General features: G+C 42.8%; 1 protein-coding gene across 1 annotated transcript in view; it reads left to right on the top strand.

Moving 5' to 3' along the window:
• The window catches only part of Kcnq3 (potassium voltage-gated channel subfamily Q member 3), a 270990-nt gene that overhangs the window by 64245 nt on the left and 184063 nt on the right, over positions 1-22682 (top strand). The gene's annotated exons all lie outside the window — the stretch shown is intronic.

The following is a 22682-nucleotide window of genomic DNA, read 5'->3' as shown; positions in this document are numbered from 1 at the left end:
GAGCATTGGTAAACAAGCTATTAGGTAACTCTGAGCTCAACATATGAAAGGTTTTATCCCATAGTAACAGTTTTTAGTGTTTCTCTGAATTGGAATGTGCTGGCAGATTTCGTTTAGCTAAGGTTTGTTTTATAGGAAAGAGAATGAGAGAACACAGTTGGTCTAATTGCTTAGTGGAAATAAGTTATTTACCACAGGACTCAATGTAGTATATGGAGTGGACTGGTAATAAGGGCCATTTCTTGATCTGTCTGTTCTCTTTAAAGCATGAAATAGCATTCAGCAGTACATCGGGCAAAATAAGCAAAATGAATGGACCATCCCACTTATAATTTTATAATTTGTGACCTATCTGGAGCAACTTATAGAAGGAAGGGTATATTTGGGTCTACAGGTTTCAGAGAATATCCACCCATCATGGCATGCAAGACACGGCAGTGGGAGCTTATGGTGTGGCTTGTTACAACTTAGCAGCCGGTGGGAAAGAGCTCTCCCTTAGAAATATCCTTAGTTGTAACCATCAAGAACAGACCCCCCCCACACACCAACAATGCTCACTTCTTGCATTGCCTTCTGGTAGTTCCATAAACTCCCCGAAATAGTGCCACTAGCTGGTCAGAAAGTGCCAACGCACATGAGCCTGTGAGGGACAAACCATAATGCCAACCATAGCATCATAACACCTCCTGTTTCTCTTAGGACCACTAGAAATGAAAAATAAAATTACTTCCTTGGAGATCTGAGCTCAGTGTGGTTAGCTTAGATCAACCAGTTTTTCATCCCTTCATTCATGTATCACATCACAGTGATGGTAGCTGATATTGACTGAGTCACTCCAGTAACACTATCAATAATATATATACATACACACATGAGAAGTGTTGAGGAAGAATTAGGTTACTCTGGAACGACAGCAGAGTCCAAGTGGTTATATCATGAAGTCTGCTGTGAATCAGAGGCATAAGAGACTGTCAGGAACCCAAGTTGCCCAGGTCTCAGAGCTACACAGTCGTTGACCTGGATTCTGGAAGTTTTGAGTTCCTGGAGCCTTGTGGAATGACAAACGCTAGCATGGGTTTGAGAATTTCCTGGCTTCTGTGTCTAGAAGAGAGTTACCTGGATCCCGAAGGTGAGTAGAATGACCCCTGGTTTTGAGTGTCTCACCAAAGAAGGGCCACCTCACAAGTGTGACAGTGAATCGTGATTGCTATGGTGAGGGGGTCAATAAAGCTCTCGTAGCAATTCAGAAGGAGCAAGGTCCTTGTGCTTCACAGTTCGGGCAATGTAAGAAGTTATAAAAACCATAGGTTTGGGACTTGACATTTCCCACCCAGCCTCCACATACGTTCCTCTTTTATTTCATCTCCCTTGATTTCAGATATAAAATGTCTGCGAATGTCAGGATGGCTAGGGCTTGGAGGAACTAGACAGTTGGAGAAGCTTCTTCATAACAGGCTGTTAGCTTTCTAACGTCCTTGCTCCTCGTTAGAGCGGCAGACACCATCAAATGTACTAGAAGAAACACTGTTCCAAAAAGCTGAGGGACATCTACTCTGTCCCTCTCAGAGATGAGATATCTTCCTGTAACTCACCAGAATTCTTAGTTCAGCTGTTCCAACACAAATCTATGAAGCAGCGTGGTGCGATCCTCCTGCCTTCCAAGATGATCTCTGAGTGAATGATGATGTTGCATATACATCTTTTTTGTGTCGGCTGGCCTGTCTTTCCACAGCTCTGTGAGCCATCTCCCACGTTGTGGGACCGAAGCAGTTTCACATTTTATTGGTGGATGTCTAAGGAGACTTGCCTTGAAGTATTGCCTGGGGCCCTCTACCCTGAAATCCATCTTCTCTTCTCTCTTGTCAGATGCCAGCATCACTTGGGGACTGAGCAAGCCTATCCAATATCTCAGGCACTCAATATTATGCTTGCTTCTTTTCTTCTTGCATATCTGCCGGTTTCCTTCCCCTTCCTGGCTTTCCACTCCTCCATCTCTCCCACTCATGCACTTTACCACCAATCCTATCTCTGCTTGTCTCTCCATATCCAGCTGCTCAACCTGCGATGAGTTATGCTCTTCATGCATTTCCAGAGACGCTAAAATAGCATTTTAATAGGGGGAAAGGCTTATGCAAGCAACCTTTACCAAAAAATGTTGAGTTCTTGGGGCACCCCCAAATGAGATTCTGACAATTGATTTTTTTTTTGACACAGGAAAGTACACAGAAAATTTAGAAAAATGGGAATAATGAACAAATCATTTTACAAAATTCCATTTACAAAATCAAAGCTGCCACAAGTCAGCTTCTTCTTATTCCGTTTGATTCTAACAGTTTGAAAAAAATATGTAAAATAAAATACAAAACCAAGGGAGTCCAAAATTTTGAAAGACAGAAATTAATTTGAGCAAGTGGCGAGGAGCTTGAGATGTCCAAATCCTATTGCTCCTGTCTCTTGGCCCCTTGAGAGCTGCTCATGGAGTGCAGAGACTGGGGGTTGTGCTTGATTTCATTAAAAATAAAAGTCCTCTTGAAACTTCGTTGTCTTTTAAATCTCTGTGGAGTTTGCTAGAGTTCTGATTCTCAAAGTCTGCCTTTGAACATAACAGTTACCTGCTTGTCTATGTGATTGTTGAAACATGGCAATGCACAGAGCTGTGAGGGATTTTCGAGTGGGTGAATTTGGTGAGTTTTTTTTTCCATTTTCACAGCCTACCTTTTCTTAAATAACAAGCAATCCAATTTGTGTTGAGATCCAGTTGTAGAGAGATACATAGACAGATGAGCAGAGGGGCAGAGGTAGACAGACAGAGAGATGGGCAGGTAGTTGACACTTGAAAAAAATAAGTTCTTGGAGTAAGGTAACATATTTGGATTCTTGTATGCACCCTCGATCATCTGGGATTTATGTTAATATATTACTATTGTTCTTATTATTATTACCTTAATATATTTTATTAGGTAACAGAAATTAATATTTTGAACTAAATATCCAATGAACTACAGCAAATCATCTACTGCTCATAAGCCCTTGTTGAGCACCATTTATTGAAAACCTATGCTGATTAAAAGTGAGTGTTCTGGTTTCTGAGGATCATGATTATAAATCAGAGCATTGTGTGAAAATCAACTTTGTACCCAGCATAACCGTATATGGGATTTTGTGAGCTCTCCCACCCCATCTTGTGTGGCATAATTTTATTCAGAGTAGTGAATCAAAAAAGGAGAAGCAACTGAGGTCCAAAGGGAGAAACCTCTTGTGCAGGGCTCCCAGCCTCTAGTGCACCGATACTGAGGACTTAGGGAGGTTCAGGTGGAAGTGGTTGTCATGTGAGGCAAGAGCGCATGGCATCCAGCAGGCCCAGCTCAACCTGTCTGAGTAATGAAGTCTGAAGTGGTGATTTGGTTAAGTCCTATTTCGGTCTGCCACACAACCATCAGATTAGGCTGTAGTGTTGTTTCAGAAAAGTCCAATAATGAGAAACCTAATTGGAAAAATCAGCGGCACCAACAGAGGGGCTCTTCCTGACACCCATAGATTTTACACACACACACACACACACAAACACACACACACACACACACACACACACACACGTTTTCTTCATCCTTCCCTAGTTTCTTTTCTTTTACATCTGCCTCCTTGGACAAGATCCCTGATTTAGACCATCTCATACAGCTATCCCCAGTCTTTTGGCCACACGTCTGTGACCTTTGCTTTGAATTGATCTCATGATCTGGACTGGCTCACTCAGCCAAGTTCCTTCATGATCAGCTAATTTTTTTTTTAACCTCAGTTACATCTGCACATCTTTTTCAGTAGCTCTCCAAAAGGCTTACATTGAATCTCCAGGAGAGAGTGTATCCTGTGGGGTTCGGATTCTTGGGTTGCCTTAGATCGCACTCACCACTGTTCTTCCTGTCTCCTTTGTATTTCCTGAGGTTGGGAGTGTTTGTTCCCTTTCCCAATTCAGAGACTAGCTTTGAAAATGTAAAGATGAAGAAGCCTCTATGAGGCAATAACAGGAGTTGCTGCCTTAGCTGGTTTTGATTTTCACCACTTCTGTGGCTTCTTGAAGTTGACATTTGCTTTTTGCTTTACTCCTTCAGTGTGAGTGGAAATTTCCTTCCAAAAACCAAACATGAATTTGGTTTCTATGAAGATATACTGTAGGTTGCAGAAAACCACTGCTCAGCATGCAGCATGGCTTAGATACTGGTTTCTATGGAAACAAAACCTGGAGAGAGACCCCCAGTGTCTGTTACCCACTCCATAATATGGGGCAAATCCTGAGCCATTCAGAAGGTTAAAGCAGACTATTCTGCTTAGAAATCAAGATTGTGATGATGACTCATGCTGAGGATCACTCTGGACCATCTCCTTCCGTCCACATAGCATCCCTGGAGTAGAAGCAAGTTCGTTTCATCTCATGGAAAAGCTTCTTAAACTACCTTTTGACCTGCGTGGGTCACACCATTGAATCTCAATAGGGGTTTAGGATGAATCAGCATCAGTGACCAAATTTAATTCAAAGTCAAGTGTGTAAATAAATCTAAGAGTGTTTAGCAGCGCTCACTGCTCACGTTGACCTGCACATAGTCAATGCAGCCTTGTTTCAAGTGTGTGTGTGTGTGTGTGTGTGTGTGTTTATTAATTTCATACTATTCATGTACTTACAGAGACAAGGGGTCGACTTTGGGTATTTTCCTTTAATGTGCTATACCTTATTCTTCTGAGACAGGCTCTCTCGGTGAATCTAGACTGCTAGCTGGTGAGCCTTCTGGGTCTGCCTGTCTCGGCTCCCGAGACCTTCCATTACAGGCACACAAACTATGGCTAGCTTTTTACTTGAGTTCTGGGCATTTGAACTCAGACCCTTGTACTTGCAGAGCAAACACCCCAGCCCTCAGCCTTGGCTCTAAACGCACAACATGCCCACTCTGCATTGCACGCGCACATGGCGTAGTATCAGTGAATACTGCTGAAAGCACACATTGGAGACTACTCTGTTATGACCTGTAGTGTTTTACTGTACTTGCAATGTTCTTCTTCTTTTTCTTTTGCTTATAGAAACATAATGCATTAATTACAGAAAACAAAGAATTTAATATTTGTCTATCAGCATTCCCCAGTATTTAAGTATCAAATTAGAGTATTTTTAGATTGCATTGTGTTAAACAAGCAAGCACACCCATTTCATCAGTATGCAAATTTGCTTCTGTCTTCAATAAATGGTAAAATTATACCTATCCCAGAAAATTGGTTTAAAATGATTTTTTTGGTCATGATTTGTTATCAGGAAATGTATGATTTGTGGAGTTGTTCTCCATACCGATAGGCCAGGACCATAAACAACTTGAGGGAAAAGGAGCTGTAACCCTGGCTGAGTAGAAGAGGAAGTGAATGCAATTTAGGTGAAGGGCTTGGTGCCATGCAGAGCGTGTGGGTTCATCATCAGGTAAACCTGGCTGTTGATTCTAGTCACTGCTAATGCTTGGAGCCGGTTCTTTTGCCAGAGCAATTCTCTATTGCTTGTCTTTGGTGAGATGTGGCATTCCCGTGGGAAAGGGGTGGACTACCTATGTGGTTTACATAAATCCCTAAAGCCCTGAGGGTTCCACCTCAGACCATACAGAGAGTAGGCCACTGATAGAAAACCTAGGGAAAGCCCAGACCCACTGCAGAAGTTCCAAAATGCTTTTGGTTATTGTTCTTTTCTTTAGAAAGAGTCTCCTGCAGCCCAGGCTACTCTCAAACTCTCTGTGTATCCAAGGATGACCTTTAAGTCCTTGTTATCTGCTTATGTAGAGGATAAATAAATAAAATACATTTCATTTGTATTATAATAAATGAAGTTTGCCTGAAGACCAGAAAAGCAAAACAGCCAGCAGCTCCAGCTACTGACGCTTACCTCGACCTCAGACTGAAAATGACGATTCTGCCTGCCTCCAGGAATCTCAGAATGAGACTGAGACTGAGGGCTGTCTCCTCCCATTTTATAATCCTAGTGTGGCTACTGAGATTGAAGGTGTGTGTTACCACTGCCTGATCTGTAAGGCTGATCAGGGCGGCTGTTTTACTCTCTGATCTTCGAGCACGCTTCATTTATTGACATATAAATAAAATGCCACTACACTCTTACCCATTCCGCCTGAGGGGTCAGCATAGGAGCGCACCACCATACCCATTCTGTTGTATTTTGTTGTCGTTTTCACAGTGCTGGAAATTAAACCCATGTCTAGTGCATGCTAGACAAACTCTGTACCAACCGAGATACATCTCAGCCTCTCAAAATGCTTAGTGTGTTAAAGTCTTCTGTCCCAGTTAGGGCTACTATTGCGGAGATGAAACACCGTGACCAAAAGCAGATTGAGGAGCGAAGGGTTTATTTGGTTTTCACTTTCAAATTACTGTTCACCGTTGGAGGAAGTCAGGGCAGGAACTCAAGCAGGGCAGAAACCTGAAAGCAAGAGGTGATGCAGAGACCATGGAAGAGTACTGCTTACTGGCTTGCTCCGTCATCTTTCTTGCAGATCTCAGGACCACCATCCCAGGGATGGAACCATCAACAGTGGGTGGGGTCCTCCCCCATCCATCACTCATTTAGCTGTGTCAAGTTGACATAAAACTGTCCAGAAAAATTGACCCCTTGTCTGTTTGACATATAAACACATCACTGCAAAGCCACAACCTTTCTTTTATTGTTCATCCCCAAGATCACACGTTAACATCAATATCACAATATAATACATTTTACAGACTTAGAAAGTCCCCACAGTCTTTACAAATTCAAACACTTTCAAATTCCACTCTTTTTTTTTAATCCAAACAATTCAAGGTCTCTCAAAATCAAAAATAAATATTATCTGACTTCAAGAGGGAAGAACCAAGGCACAGTCACAATTGAAATAAAACAAAACCAAACTCCAACAATGTAAACAGTTCAATGTCTAATATCTGGGATTCACTCCTGATCATCTGGACTCCTCCAAGGGGTCCGTGGTCACTTCTCTGGCTTTTCCCTCTGCATCGCATGAGCCTATCTTTTGAGATTCCCCTGACTCCGCTCTGCTGCTGCTGTGCCTGTTTGTCATCCCATGGTACCAGCATCTCCGAAATGCTGGGTCTTCTGCCGCACCTGGGCTCCATTTTCATCAGCAGCCTCTCTTAGGTTTTTTTGGGGGGATTCCATCCGTGCCATACAGTGTCAAACCTCAGCTGCTTTTCATGACCTCTTCACATCTTTCAAAACCAGCAGCACCTGGGTGACTCTTGCACTGTCAACACAAAATGCAACAGTAGTTACCTCTGGAACACAGCATCTGGCTACTAATTTGACACAAGTTAAAGTGATAAAAGAAGTGGTAACCTCAATTTAAAAAAATGTTTCCTAAAAGGGGACTATTGGTAAGCCTGTATGGCAGTGGTTCTAAACCTGTGGGCCGCAACACTTTGAGGGTTGAATGACCATTTCAGAAAACATAGATATTAACATTATGATTTATAAAACTAGCGAAATTACGGTTAAGTAGCAATGTAACTAATTTTATGGTTGGGGTCACCACAGCATGAGTAACTGTATTAAAAGGTCACAGTTTTAGGAAGGTTGAGAACCCCTGCTGTAGAGCATTTTCTTAATTGGTGATTGGAGAGACCTGCCCATCGTGGGTGGGGCATCTCTAGGCTTGTGGTCCTCTGTTCTGTAAGAAAGCAGGCTGAGCAAGCAATGATGAGCAAGCAATGATGAGCAAATCAGTAAGTAACATTCCTCCAACAGCTCCTGCCTTCAGATTCCTGCCTACTTGAGTTCCTGTCCTGACTTCCTCCAATGATGGACAGCCATGTGTAACAAGCCCTTTGAGGAAGGGGTTTTATACTTTTGATCATGGTGTCTCATCACGGCAATAGTAACCCCAACTAGGACAGGAAATGGTACCAAGAGTGGGTATTGCTGTGTGGGTTGTGGAAAGACTTAGGAACTTTGGGTAGAAAAGTAATTGATTGTTGAGAGCTCAGCGGGTTGTTCCGTAGGAACTTGGAAGATAAAAATGTTAAGAGTAATACAGGATGAAGGTCTGACTTGTGACGTTTCAGAGGGGAGTTTAAAGGCTCTCTCAGGGCCATTTGCTATACTGAGTTAAGATCCTGTGGTTCTGGTTAGCTGGGGCTGAAGAATCAGCTGTGCTTACTAAAATACCAGAACTGCTGAAGCGAAACTTCCACCTTTCTCGGACTCTCAATGCTGGTCAGTGGAGCTGAGAAATTATCAACGATTAAAAAGAGACCAGTAGATCTGGAGGAGGGGGGATGAGAGGGGAGCTGGGAAGGCTGGAGGGAGGGAAACTATGGTGTGGATATATTGTATGAGAGAACCTATTTCCATCATTGTTAGACTGCAGTGGTGAAATCTTCTGGGAAGTGTGCTTCTTCAGAGCCAGCATACCTCTTCTGGAGGGCACAGAAACAAAAGGCTCTGTCGTTGTGTGATGGAAACTCTTATAGCTTCCCTCGGTTTGTTTTATGTTTCTGCATTTCCCTCAGCTGAGCTGCTTGGAGAGTTCGGAAGAGACTATTAATGGCAGCAAGAGATGCACTGAGTGGAATCAGGAACCTTTTTCATTTGAGTTGCGTTATGTGAGAACAGACTCTCAGCCATCTCTTTTCTCTTGTGTTAAACTCCCTCGTGCTTCTATTAGGGCACAGTATGAATGGAAAGTTCCAAAAAAAAATGCTATCAGGGTCTAGAAAGGATCATTGATGAGGCACCATCCACTTACATTATAGTTCTGCCTGTGTGTTTGTAACAAGGAGCACTTAAATTGGTTCTTGGCATTATCCACAACTCATTCTTGCTGGTCAGTGCTGGTTAAAGAAACAAATGCTCCAGTTTGTGGACTTTTATGACCCTGGACCGTTTAGTAAACAGAAGCCTCACGATCTGGGAAGTCCACAAGCTTTCTTCCTTCCTTGTCCTTATGACCTGTATTGAAACCTTCATAACTCCTGGAGGACAGACAGGTGATCATTGTGGTCAAGTTGTATTTCCCTGAAATGGATCAGGCAACTACTTTAAATACACAAACCCACTATATTGTTAAGCACAAGTGGGGAGTGGAAAATTGTGCCGTTTTTATGGCTGTGCACCGACACACGGGGAGGCTAAGTAACGCTTTCAATGTCTGTATAGCTACAGGCTGGAATGGATGCAGAACACATAGTCACCAGTGGATCTCCCACAAGTCCGCAGGGTAACTGTGGCCTTTTGCATTTTCGGAATCCTGAGGTGGATAGTCACTGTCTCTCTGTGGAGGTCTCCTGATCTTGGCATTCCCCATTAGTGGTCGTTACTTTCTACCTACCCTAGCCACAAAGTGTACTTATCAAGCTTAGACTATAAAAGACCTCGTTCATTATCGCCACCCTTACCTTTCCTCCTGAGTCATAACCAGGCTTCTCATGCCCATGGAGGGATGGCTGCAATGTGATCACTATTCTGGTCTTCTAGCTTCTTTGTATTAACGTATATCCCGTATCCGAGCAAGATTTGCATCACACTCTGTCTGGAAGCACAGATACACCCCCAGGAAATAGGCAAACCTGCCTGGACAGTTGAATGAAAAACTATACAGAGAGTTGGGTGATAAAGAATCAGACCCACTGGCCTCAACATGATCTGGGGGTTTTCAAAGGAGGCACAACTAGAATAAAAAATAGATGTCTGGTGATGGAAAACGCAGGACCCTGGGAGACATAAGCACCAGTCAACCCTCACTTTGCCGTTCATAGGGATGACTTAGGACAAACTTCAGTGGCTCACCTCCCTCCCCTCAGCTCTTTGTTCTGAGTGAATGGTGAAAACAGTGCTTTTCTTTTTACGTTGGTCTGTGGATGAGACGACACATACAAAGGAAGCGTAACTGGGGCTTGACGTCAAGCAGGTGCCAGGTCAGACATTCAGCTCATTCATGTGGGAAGATTTAATGGAATACCTCCCACTTGCTGAACACTGGTCCGGATTAGGAGACCACAGCAGCTGTGGCCTACAAGCCAAACCCAAGCCCAACAGCTTGTGCACTTGAAGTTTTACATAGGAATATAGCCCTCCTTGTTTTACATTCTTCTGGTACAGCCTCCATACCGCAAAGGCAGGATTGAGGTGCTGAAGTAGAGACGTGAAGGCTTTCCCATGCTCTTCTTCTTAGCCCCTTTGTCCCTTCTCAAAACTTTCAACTCTCATTTTAAATAATTAGAAGAGAGCTATGATCATGAGCAAAGACATTACTGTTTTTTAAAAGATTTATTTATTTATGCATATGAGTGTTCTATATGCAAGTATGCCTGCATGACAAAAGAGGGCATTACAACCCATCATTGATGGTTGTGAGCCAACATGTGGGTGCTGGGAATTGAACTGAGAACCTCTGGAAGAGCAGCCTGTGTTCTTAACCTCCAAGCCATCTCTCCAACCCCTACTCTGCCTTTCTTCCTTGTACCATATCAGGTTATGATGGCCCTGAAGGAAGACATACCGTGATAGTGGGCAGAGAGGGGACGAGGATACATACTGAGGAAGGGCTTCCTCTTCTTTAGGTGTAGCTTGGAAAGAGATCAGCTTGTGAAACCATTCGCTTCTTAAAGACAGAAGGCTTCAAAAGGAGCAGGGTGAGAAGCAGCACCTGCTGAGGGATAAATTAAGAACCTGCTACTTGCTTCATACTGGGATCGAGAAGTGGAAAGGAATTAGAAAATTAATTTATTAATACGGTAGATTTTACATGTAGGAGATATTGATAAGACAGATTGTCTTTTTGGTGGATGTGTGTGTTTGTGTGTGTGTGTGTGTGTGTGTGTGTGTGTGTGTGTGTGTGTGTATGTGTGCAAGTTCTTGTATTGGCTAACCTTATGGAGACTAGAAGTTGACATCCAGTGCCTTCTTTTTTGATCTCCACTGTAAAAGAGAAAGAGAATTTCTAGAAGGAAGCTGTCTGTCTTGGCTGATTGACTGGTTAAACTTCAACGGTTATTGAGAGTTTGGACTTTTGTTGATCAGATGGCCTTATAACAGTTTCTCTCGGGCTATCTTTAGCTCCCGATAGAGCCATTTCTTTTCCATCCATATCAGGCTAAACATCCTGATAAACAGATAAAAATATACAAATTTAAGGAGATCTTATTCTCCTCTTGTGGAAGGGATGCTATCAGATAGCTATGGTCACTCAAAGTTGGTTCCAGAACAAACTATCTCTTACTCCCTTTGAGGTGACAGCTGTGTTCTTTGCCTGGGCCACCTTATTCTTTTGAGACAGTGTCTCCCACTGACCTGGATGCTCACTGGTTGGCTGGACCATGAACTCTGAAGATCTGCTTGTCCCTACATCCTAGTGTTGGAGTTAAAGATGCATGCTGCAACTCTTAGCACTTAAGTGGGTGCTGGAGATTCAAAAACAAAACAAACAAAAGAATATTCCTTTAAACGTTTAAGTTATTGCAGGGGACAAATATCCTGGAGTAGCCATGGGGTAAAAGTAGTGAAGATAAAGGAAGTGCTGTGATATTTACAGCATTGGGGACTAAGGCAGGTGCAAAGGAGCATTTGAACATCGTGTTGAGATAGATAAAGGTGAGATGTGCAGTCATGTGGGTTAAGAACCTCTAGGTATGAAGTAATGTAATTAGTGCACAGGAGCATTAATGCATCTGATACCTTTTCCAAGCAGTAAAGAAGCTAGGGTGGCATGGGCAGTTAGAAAGAGGGTGGCCAAGTGCTATTTGCTGAGATCAGAGAGGCCATGTACCTTTGATAGTAGTCAGGGGTCAGTGCTTTGAAGGTCTCAACACACAGGGTAAGTTCTTCTGTAGACAGTCTCAACCCTAAAACAAACAAAAGGGAAAATCGAAAGGGTTTCTTTTGAAGAAAAGTCAACCAAATTGACCTAAAGGCAGAAGGCTGGCTTTTCTCCTAGACCAAAAAGTAACTCAGTGTAGGTCGGAAATGTTACATCCTTCTCCAGATGCTGATGGCATTGAAAGCTTAGGCATAGTGCCATGGGTAATAAAGTCCAGGGTGTTTTATGGGATGGCAAGAGGCACACACACAAATCAGAGTGCAAGCCTACAGATGCAGATGGGGATACAGTGAAACACACCTGCTGTGTCTGTGTCAGTCACAGCGTGTGTTTGGGGCCCTGTCAGGATGGATTGCTTTCCTTTCCCTGACTCCAGAAAACATACTGTCCACACCCCCTCTTTGTGGGTGGCAGTTACCGAGACAGAAGCTGCCCAGGCCCTATGAGCAGAGGCCGCAGAAGGCTGTTTCTCGCACATTGTGTGTTGCGGATGCTGGCTGCATGTGGACCAGAATTCTGAACAAGATACCATATAAAAATCAGAGCAGATGTTTCTTAGTCTGCTGCTGTTGGATGGGGCACAGTTTTCCTTTTCTGATGGCTGTGGACCAGTGGGAAAAGATTTTTCTAGATTCCCTTTTGTTGAGCACCGTGTACCCAAGTGCAGACTGGCCATGTGATTCGGAGAGGGGGGTGTTTTGGCTGCAGAGACTCCCGAGGTACAAATCTGTCAGCAGGATGTAATTTATCTATTTTTTTTTTTCATCCATCTTCTCGGCATGGAATTATCAAACAGTTTTTATCTGGGTGCGGCGTGTTAATGTTTTTGCAGACCTCTCTCTTCTTGGCACCACCTCCCCAATACATCTGGACAGTGGGTGATACCTGCCCTAAACTCTCCCTATGTAGCTAGAGTTGCTGAGCCCACATAGATGCGTGCCTCAGCAAGTCAAGGGGCCAGAAATTGGCAAGAAGAAAGTTTAAGGTGTAGCCTTTTGATGACATTTTGGAGGCAGTTTTGGTTTTGTTGTTATTTCTTTGAAACATGCTCTCACGCTGCCTGGAGCCCTGGCTTGCCTGCAGTTCAGGAAGTGTAGTACAGACTGACCTCCATCTTGCAGAAATTTTTTTTTTGTTGTTTTGTTTTGTTTTTCGAGACAAGGTTTCACTGTAGCTTTGGAGTCTGTCCTGGAACTAGCTCTTGTAGACCGTCTGGCCTCGAACTCGCAGAGATCCGCCTGCCTCTGCCTCCCAAGTGCTGGGATTAAAGGCGTGCGCCACCACCAACCGGCTTCTTGCAGAAATTTTAACTCAGCCTTTTGAATACTGCGGTTACAAGTGTGAGTCAACCATTGGTAGCCCCTGGCTGGCAAAACAAATAAGACTCAGTCTAGAGAAGCATGCTGCCTATTTCCATTGTCACTGGCAGAATGAACACAAGAAGGGCCTGGGTTTTGTTTCTGGGAAATACGCTGAGTTAAAAGTCATAGACTCTGCAGTGTAGAACGTATCTCCTGTGATCCAGTCCACTCAGTCCCACAGCTTTAAGCTATTTCCAAATGATGTCTGTCTGCTTTCTGATTGTATCCATGTTTTTGCAGACTGAAAGGATAACATTTTTCACAACTGTGGAGCATTTTATGGCTGTTCTTAAGTTGTGGAATTTAGATATTTAATAGGAACGTTGTGTGGAAGTGCCAATAAATGGAATTATGTTGACCACATCCAGTCATGTTACCCACTTCTGAAAAGCGTACTTGTCCTTAACAGTATTCCAGAGAGTGTTTATTGGGCATTTGAATGTTAAGGCACTTCATCCTGTTCGGTGGTCTATATACATTCCTTAGAACCTCATCAGATTGTGCACCCATTTTACACAAGAAAGTAAAGCACAGAGACATGTCCAGCATTCCAGAGGTCAAGCCACGCGCTGCCTCTCTTGAAGTTCTGGCCTGCAGAGTGCATGTTCTGCCTCTGAGACTTGACACCCATACTTCCCAGACCTTACAATACACGGCTGCCTGGAAAGTGTTTTCAAAGCTCAGGAGTCAGCCTGTCCCTGAAGAGACTCTGGTTTCTGTGGAGGGATGAGGTCAAGGCGTCATTATTTTTGTTGTGTTTTTTATTTATTACATTTATAATTGTTGTTATTGTTGTGTGTGTGTGTATTTGTGCTGATGTCAGCTGTGCACATGCTATGGCATATCTATGAAGGCCAGACAGCAGCTCATGCAAATATGTTCTCCCCCTTCCACCATGGACCCCACGCTAACCACTCTACTACTTTTCCTGGCATTTTCCCACAAAAGTATTCATCCTTCAGCTTGTGCTTGGTCCTTATCTGCTCGGATGTTTATATCAATAAAGCCATCTAGACTGAGCTGTTTTGTGTCTAGCCCTGTGCTTGTGGTGTTAAACCATATGCATCAGCCTATTTGTTTTATTGCTGATTAGAATTCTGTTGCATGGCCAGAAAGATTGTCAATCGCTGTGGGTGGACATTTTAACAGAGTCTTACATTGGAGTATTTTAGGTAAGGTAGCTGGGAATGTGGGGTACATATTTTTGGGGTGTGTGTATGTGTGTGTGTTTTACAAGGTTTATACTTTGGAGCAAAATTTTGGGGGGAAGGATATGTTTATCTTCAAATATAGTACAAAATATCTGTATGTTTTCTAATATGGTACCTTTGCTATCCAAAGTATTGAGAATTCTGTCCCAACCACATCTCACCAACCATTCCTATTGCCAGTCATTTTTATTTTAGCCATTCTGGTGGGTGTATGGAACTATCTTGTGGGTTGAATTTACATTTCCCTAGTGGCTTCCGAGGTTGCTTGCTTTTCATTTGGATAAAAGCCATTGGAGATCCTCTTTCACAAAGTAGGTACTCCAGGTTTGACATTACTTTTCCATTAAATTGCCTGTGTTTTTCTCCTATATTCTGGATAAAAGCCCTTTATTAATAATTGTATGTGTACCAAATAATTTTTCTCAGTCTGTGGTTCTTCTCCCTTGATGCTTTTGTTGTTATTTCTTTGTTTTATGGACAAAGATTCTCATTTTTAATGAAGTGGAATGAATAAAATAAATCACATTCTTCACAGGGAAGCCCTGGAGACGTCTCAATTTTTTTCTAGAACTTTCATTCTTTTCTTTCATATTGAAGCCTACAATCAATATGAAAGTTGGAAGTGATTCTGTTTACAACATGAGGTAGACATTAAATTTTCATGTTTTCCCTCTTGCCCTCTTTCTTTAATTGATGTGATTTTTTTCACAGGAACATCTTTTGAAAAGAATAATTTATGAATGTTTGCTGGTATTCTTTTGTACTTCCTATTAACCTCATTACTAGTAAATAACCACATTATGGGGCTGGAGCAATGCTCAGTGGTTAAGAACACTTGTTGCTATTGTAGAGAACCTGATTTCAGTTCCCAGCACCCATGTGGCTGCTCACAACTACCTCCAGCTTCAATCCCAGGTCATCCAATGCTCTTTTCTAACTTCTGTGGTCACCAGGCATACATGGGGTGCACATGCATGCATGTAAAACATTCATGCTTATAAAATATAATAAATAAAATAAAATTTAAAAAGCAAGCATATTGTTTTGATGAAAGATGAACCTAGTCAGCGTCTTGTTTAGGTTTGTTCTTTTTGTTTTGTTTCTGTGCGATCAAACTTAGGGCTCCACACATGCTAGCAGATAATATCCTATTGAACCTTATCCCTTGTTCACCTGTCTTTTACTAGGCAATGCCTGGAATCGGGCCTGGTCATTAGATGCACAGCCAGTATGTTTTAAAGAAACGAAGAGTGAATGAATGCCAACTATTGCCCTTTTCCCACCATTTCTTTGTTACCTTTAAAAATTTGAACATTGTTGTATGTTGGAAACAGGGCCCAGTCTCAAGTATATAGCTCCTGTCTACTTTCTGGTAGTGAATTCTTTCAAGTTGATGCTTCTAATAGGTTTTCCAATAAACAAAGAATGCTTTTAGCTAGTACATTGATGTTGAGGACATAGCTATTTTCTGCCCTATGTTTGTGCATGCTTGAATGTGTGCCTGCATGTGTACTTGTACATGTGTGTGTGTGTGCACTGCTAGTGTGGAGGGGCACCAAGGGGTTCTCCTAAGCTAAGTGATTTTTCTGCCACTGAGATGAACCCACCCCTGGCCTCTTTCTGCTTTGGATCTAGAGTAAATATCATTCTCTGTCCTGATTTCTTCCCATGCATTTCAGTTCCTTTCTTCAGAATATGTTAGAAGCAGAATCATAGGGCCAAGCTGCACTACTTATATATTTTAAACTTATTGAAACTTGTTTTTAAATGTTTTCAAATTCATTGTGGTCTTGGCAAACAAATAATCGCACTGCCTATCTCCCAGAAAGGTCACCCCATTCATTTTTTACAACACTGGCTAATTTGATAGATTAAAAAGCTACTTCACATTCTTCACGTTACAGTTTGATTTTCCAATTTGTTTATTTCCACTGACCTTGAATATGTTACTTGTATGACCCCTTTGCTTCTGCTTCCATAACTACTGCAGACTCCATGTCAAGCATCTCTCATTACTTCCAGACATGTTGTGACTGTTTCCCAAGCTGTCACTTCCCTTAATGGCCCCCGTCTTCTCTTCTTTCAAAGTTTCATACTTTTGTTGGTTGGGGTGTGTGTGTGGCAATCTCCATTTTATTTTAAAGAAAGGGTCTCACTATGTAGCTCTGGCTATCCAGGAACTCATTATGTAGACCATGCTATCTTCAAACTCACCTGCTGTGTTAGAAACCTTTCTCTTATAGGGTTCTCCTATGCCACTGATACAAGCCCTAGTGGAACACTTTTAGATGTGATAATTCTGTTTGGGCAAGACAGCTTATGTTCTTTTTCCTCAGCTACTTGATTCTTATACTAGTCTATAAGCATTTGGGGCTGTATCATTTTTTATTTTTAAAAAATTTATTCCGGTCCCCTTTTCAATATGCACAATGCTTCTCAAAATGCATCAGAGAATTGCCAGTCCCCAGGCTCCTGAGAATTAATGATTCAGGCTCTATTCCTCAAAAGTTTAGGAGAACTCATTTTTATGGTATCTTAGTACTGGGTAGGGAGTTAAAATTGCTGTGGCTGTTCACATATTATTTTAAAACAGTGTATTTTAATAACTTGTTGCAAGATTTAAAATCATGAATTGAAGATAAAATTGAGCTGGTTTCTACCCTGAAGAGTCTGAGGTAGGAGAATTTCATGTCTGAGGTCAGCATGAGCTACACAGTGACTCTGTCTCAAATTACTGGAAAAAGAGAATAAAAGTGAGAAATCAGCCTAGAGAAATATGTTAGTAGGTGATTTATGTAAGTATAGATTTGGCTACTTATCTTAAAGTCAATATTTGAAGTGAGAAATTGTAGCTAGTTGTATCACTGTACCAGCTCAATTTTATCCTTAATTTTTGGGTATATATTAGTTTTTCAAGATGGGAACAGGGTTTTTCATAGCTTTGGAGCCTGTCCTGGAACTAACTCTTATAGGAAGGGCTGGCCTTGAACTCACTGAGTTCAAGAAATCTTGAACTGAGATCTGTTTGCCTCTGCCTCCTGAGTGCTAGGATTAAAGGCGTGTGCCACCACCACCTGACTTGGATTTATATTCTTATTTTGATTAAGCTAACTTTAACATATTTTCATCTTGCTCAGTCGAAGCCTCTGATTTCATCTGTCCTCCTTCAGGGGTGATAGCAATGGTGGTGCTGCCTTGTCTGCTATGAGTGGCTTAAGATGTCATCCTTGAGTGTAGCAAGAAGTCCTCATTGTTCCTTGTGTTTCAGGGGAGCCTGCTACCTTACAACGTTCACCAAAAGTCACTGAAAGATCTTGCAATGCAAACAATAACTGGAATAGACTCTTACTGGCCTAGCCTCTTCCAGATTCTTTAATTTCACTTTTTCCCTTTTCTTGGCAATTCTCTTTTAGAGGTATGAAGTAAATTGGTAAGCGTAGTTTTGTGTTTACTCGTGTTCTTTATTTTAGCCAGTGTGCTTGGTCACTGACACTCCTGACCACCTTGCTGTAGTTTGCCAGCCCACTCTGTGGCCAATGAGACTAAGTCTCTGAGAGTCAAAGAATATTCCAGAGGTCTGGCGTGTGGACATAACCAGGAGACTCCAGGCATTTGAACTCAAGTGGTGCAAACAAACTCTTCTCATTTATATTATTAAAGCAAAATAGTAATAATAAGATGATGTTTACAGAGAGCTTGAGCAAACACCAAGTACAGGGAGAGAATACACCTGGTTTTGTCTTATCATCTTTGGTCATGTGGAAAGAGCCAAGAATATTCCCTGCCCCAGGCCTTTGCCTTTCCCACAGAAGTAATGTGGGTGTTCCAGGTCATTTTTTCCCTGTCCTTGCTTACCATAGTTTACACAATTCTTTCTAGAAAGCCCCTTGTCAGAAGATCATTCTGCTCTCTTCCCCATCCATAGTTCACACTATGTTCACAGCCTTGTTACACCAGCTCTCATGTGCTTTATTTTTCCCGAACATTGTATTTTCTTGCTCTCTGGGTGTTGCCTGTGGATATATCCCACACCTCACTTCCCTTAAGAGGGATTCCTTGAGTTATACCTCCTTGCCAAGGCTACCACCTGACAAATCCCTAGGTAATGTTGCTGGCCAAGGTTCTGAAGCTAGACAGGGCTACCTTTGCTGGTAATGAGAAATCTGGTCTTGTCAGAGGTGGAGACAATTGTATGAGAAAGGCTGCAGCATGTTCACTCAGCCTGAAGTGGCTGGCTGTGTCAGGCTATGGCCCTTGTTGGGGTCATTTGTCTCTTTGTTGTTACGTTGACTGCAGAAAGCAAGTACCCAGATGAATCCTATTATTGTATGTGCAGAGAGAATGGAGAGGCCACTACTCAGACATAGGGAGAAACTTAGTAACACTTAAATCCCTACAGATTCCTCATCCATTATCCTGGTGGTCTCAGAGTCTCTACTCATCTTGCATTTTCACCCCAAATTCAATGAGTCTGGGTTTGCATTCTCATGCTGAGCCATCATCAACTGTTGACCACTTCTGCAAAGAGACACAATTGCAGGTGAGGAGTGTTCTTCAACTAAGGCTCCCCTTGGAGGGCAGGCTGGTCACTAAGGTGACTACTATCCCTGATGCACCTGAGTGGAGGTGTTTTGTTCTTGAAAGACCTATGAGTTTGCATGGCTGGTCTGTGTCTCAACGTCAGCTCTGAAAATTTTATGAAATAGGCACTATATTGTCGAATTCCCATTTTTTTTAAAAAAAATGGGCAATAGGGTATCCTTAGATTAAATTTTGCCTCTAAACTGGAGTGTCAGAATTCATATTAAAATCCAGGCACTCTGACATCAACATACTTCTTCTATGGAAGAGTAAATCCTTCTCTTCATCTGCTTGGCATTTACTTTTAAGTAATTAAGAACCTTGGACCTGTCTTCCCCAAATGACTACTTAGTTGTGTCTCTGGGCTTCCCTTAAACATCACTGAGCAGCTCACAGGTGTAGAAATCTGGCCTCAACATCTCCCTGTTAAGTCCCTGCTTGGATGACCTGTAGCTTCTGAGGTTTAATGTGTGGTGCAGAGAAGTATTCAGGTTTGATTCTCTTATCTTCTGTTAAACCTGAACCTCATTGTTTCTTCTTGTGTGCTCCTAGGAGCCTGTCCAGATCCAGATTTTTAAAAAAAAAAAAAAATCCTATGACTGTATATTTCTGTCTGTTCTTCCCATGGGGAAAACCATTTATTCACATTTTATTTGTACAGTGGTGCTCAGTCCCTATAATACACAATGGTGGGAGTTGGGCACACAGAGAGAAGTCACCTACAGCATCACACAGGAAGGGGAGACCCTCATAAAAGCAAACTGCAAAGGAGTGAGACTGTGTATGTTACAGAATCAGAACAAAGATTCGGAACCGTGGGGCAGGTTTTCAGAGAGGCAAACCTTCTGGTAGGGTTTGTAGGGTGTGTAGGAGTTAGTCAGTTTGACAGAGGTGATTTTTGGTTCTGTGACCCATGCTTGGAAATAGGGAACAGGCACTGTATTGAGGCTCCTCCTCCATTGGGAGCCTTATCTGACTCCGAACATCTTCAAGAGGATCCTGCCTATCTCCCCTCTGTAGCACTGCTTAGCATGTAGGTACCACAGCCTAGCTCATTCCTAGGCTCCAGAGTCCTGTAGTTTTAGGTAGTATTATATCTGACCCTCATATAAGCAGCCTCAAAACCCTGATGGATACTGTAGTAGGCAACATTTACATTTGAACAATGCAATCTGCTAAGGAGGTGTTACCGCATTGCTGATTTGTGTTACTGTATTGCCTTGGTAACACAGGGGGCAGAGGCAACAGTGGTGAAAGAATCCCTCACTGTTGGTCCCCATATGGGCTATGTCTCAGCGGGCTCCATCCTCATGTCTAGAAAGTTCTGTTCCCAATTCCCTGTTGGTTTGTCTGATTGTGGGAAGACTGCTATCTCCACCACTGGCCTCCACAACCCTCCAGCCACCCAGGGCTCAGCAAAGGGTACTGCGTGTGTCTGGACTTTGGGGATTCACAGCTTGGCTTTGGGATTCAAAAACACCAATGAGGCAGCATTTGTTCCTTCACTGATTAATTATCCCAAAGCATGCACCTCCTTCCTACTTTCTGCTTCCATTTACTTCCCCCTCTCCTTTCTTCCTCCCTCCCCCACTCCAGCTCCTCCCCAACAGTTTATAACATAAGCTACTCCATTTGATCCTGACATCTGCCTCTGGGGGAATTTTCCATCCACAGCAAAGTCCTCCCTCTTTCATTCTAACAGCTCTGGCTCTTGAACATTGTGAGGGCCTGGAGTCTGAGATAGGATGTGTTGCTACCTAGGGTCATTCTACTTTAAGAAAGCTATCTTTTCTTAGTGGTAACCTGAGCTAGAACTGACCCCCAGAACTGCAAGACCAGGTAACCCTTTGGGTGCATCTGGTTCAAGCGTCAGTGACTGTGGTGTCTCCTCTGCAGAGCTCCTACAAATGCTTACCTGGGCCAGCATCAGATTCTGTCTGTCTCATAGAAGAAGTGGTTGTGTCAGACTGATGTGGGCTTGAAGGTTGACACTGCCCCTTCTCAGCTCTGCCGACTTAAACAAGTAGTTTTATCCTCCCTGAGTCTCATTCTCCACCCCTGTAAAATTAGGACCAGTGTGCCAACCATTTAAGGATGCTGAGTGAATTCAGTGTATGTGTCTAACATCTGCAGCACAAATGACACTTGGTGGCCTTTGGATTATGATGCATCTTGGCACCTGTGCGCACCATTTTTACTCTGGTGTCTTCTCCATGTCCCAGTCTTCTATACAGATGATCAGTGCCCTCCTCTCTCCCTAGTATTCGGCTCTCAGCTCCCTTGAGGTGGAGACCAAGCCTTTGTTACCAGTCCGTTCCCCTTACAGCCCTGCCTTGTAGTAAGTCTTGATGAACTGGTGCTCTCTCTCAGGGCTGAGGGATTGTAAGGAAGTGTTTGCTACATCTCCATGTGCATTGCACTCACAAGCAACTGGCTGGACTTGGTGAGAATTGGCTAAGCAGATGGATGAGCATCTTTTTTCTCACTCACCTGCACCACTGACTCTTATTCCTCTGCGGTGTGGGTATGCACATAGACCAGAGTGGGAGATGATGAGGGGCCCAGGATATGTGCAGGATGGAATCTGCACTATCTACCACTTGGAAGCAGAGGAATGGGCTGGGTTGTGTGGGAACCAGTATCTCTTTACCTGGATTCTGGTGTTATCTTGATCTGTTCACATTTGGAAAACTTCCTTCATGTCAGTAGAGGTTACTGTGTCAATGAAACAGGATTTAAGACGTTGGCTTCACTTTCATGTCTGTGCTATGATGCTATGAGTGCTCACTGTCTTCGTGGCTGCCTTTATTTATGTCTCACCTTGGCATGGCTCAAAATCCACACGATGCCATGCAGTCTTTGCCTTTACTACCCTAGCCTTTGCTTTTCATTGGTCAAAGCAAGGCTGAAAGTCTCTGCCCCAGGAGATCTTGGAAAAATGATGAAATGAGTTGATTTTCCTCCTATCCAGTCAAGTACCTGGTAAACAGCACTTAATAAGTACCGTTTTAACACTGCTCCCCATTGCACTATGTAAAACATGTCTGGCACATCTATACATTTGTCTTAATCATGTTATTATCTCCAGTAATAATACAACTCAGGATTTGTTGGCCTTTGTATAATCATAGGTGGGCTGAGCCAGAAAATGCTTTAAAAAAATAAATGCCAAGATTTCCTCAGGAGCTCCCAGAAAGAAAATCAGAAGAAAGCCGAGTCCCAGCCACAGCAACAACCAGCAAACACTTAATTTGGTGTGATATGTTCCATGTCTTTGTCTCGGGAACAATTAGCTGGATGAATAAATATCTGTCTGCCCTCAGAAAGAGAACGTAATATGCAATTAAAATTAAGCACTTTCTGTTGCGGGGACCGCTACACAGAATTATAGGAAGAAGCCATTAGAGAATATTATTGTTTCTCAGGTTCCAGAATCGGGGTAATTAGGATGTGCTAAACACCAAGGGCCAGCCAGGAGGTTGAGTAGGGGGAGGAGAACGACTCACCTTGCTGGTTGTGAGTCATAGTTGGTAGTCTTCTCACACTTTGGAGTCCTTGTCAATGGTGAATGGTGGGGGTTGTAACCATAGAACAGAAACTGAAATACCACTGATAGACCCTTGTCACCTTCTAGTTCCTCCATTTACTCCCTGTGTTTATCTTCTTCCTTCCATTGTTTGGCT

Source organism: Arvicola amphibius, chromosome 9, assembly GCF_903992535.2.
Source record: "Arvicola amphibius chromosome 9, mArvAmp1.2, whole genome shotgun sequence".
NCBI classification, from domain to species: domain Eukaryota; kingdom Metazoa; phylum Chordata; class Mammalia; order Rodentia; family Cricetidae; genus Arvicola; species Arvicola amphibius.
Note: the sequence above shows the minus strand (reverse complement) of the source record. Positions and strands in the feature narration are given on the sequence as shown.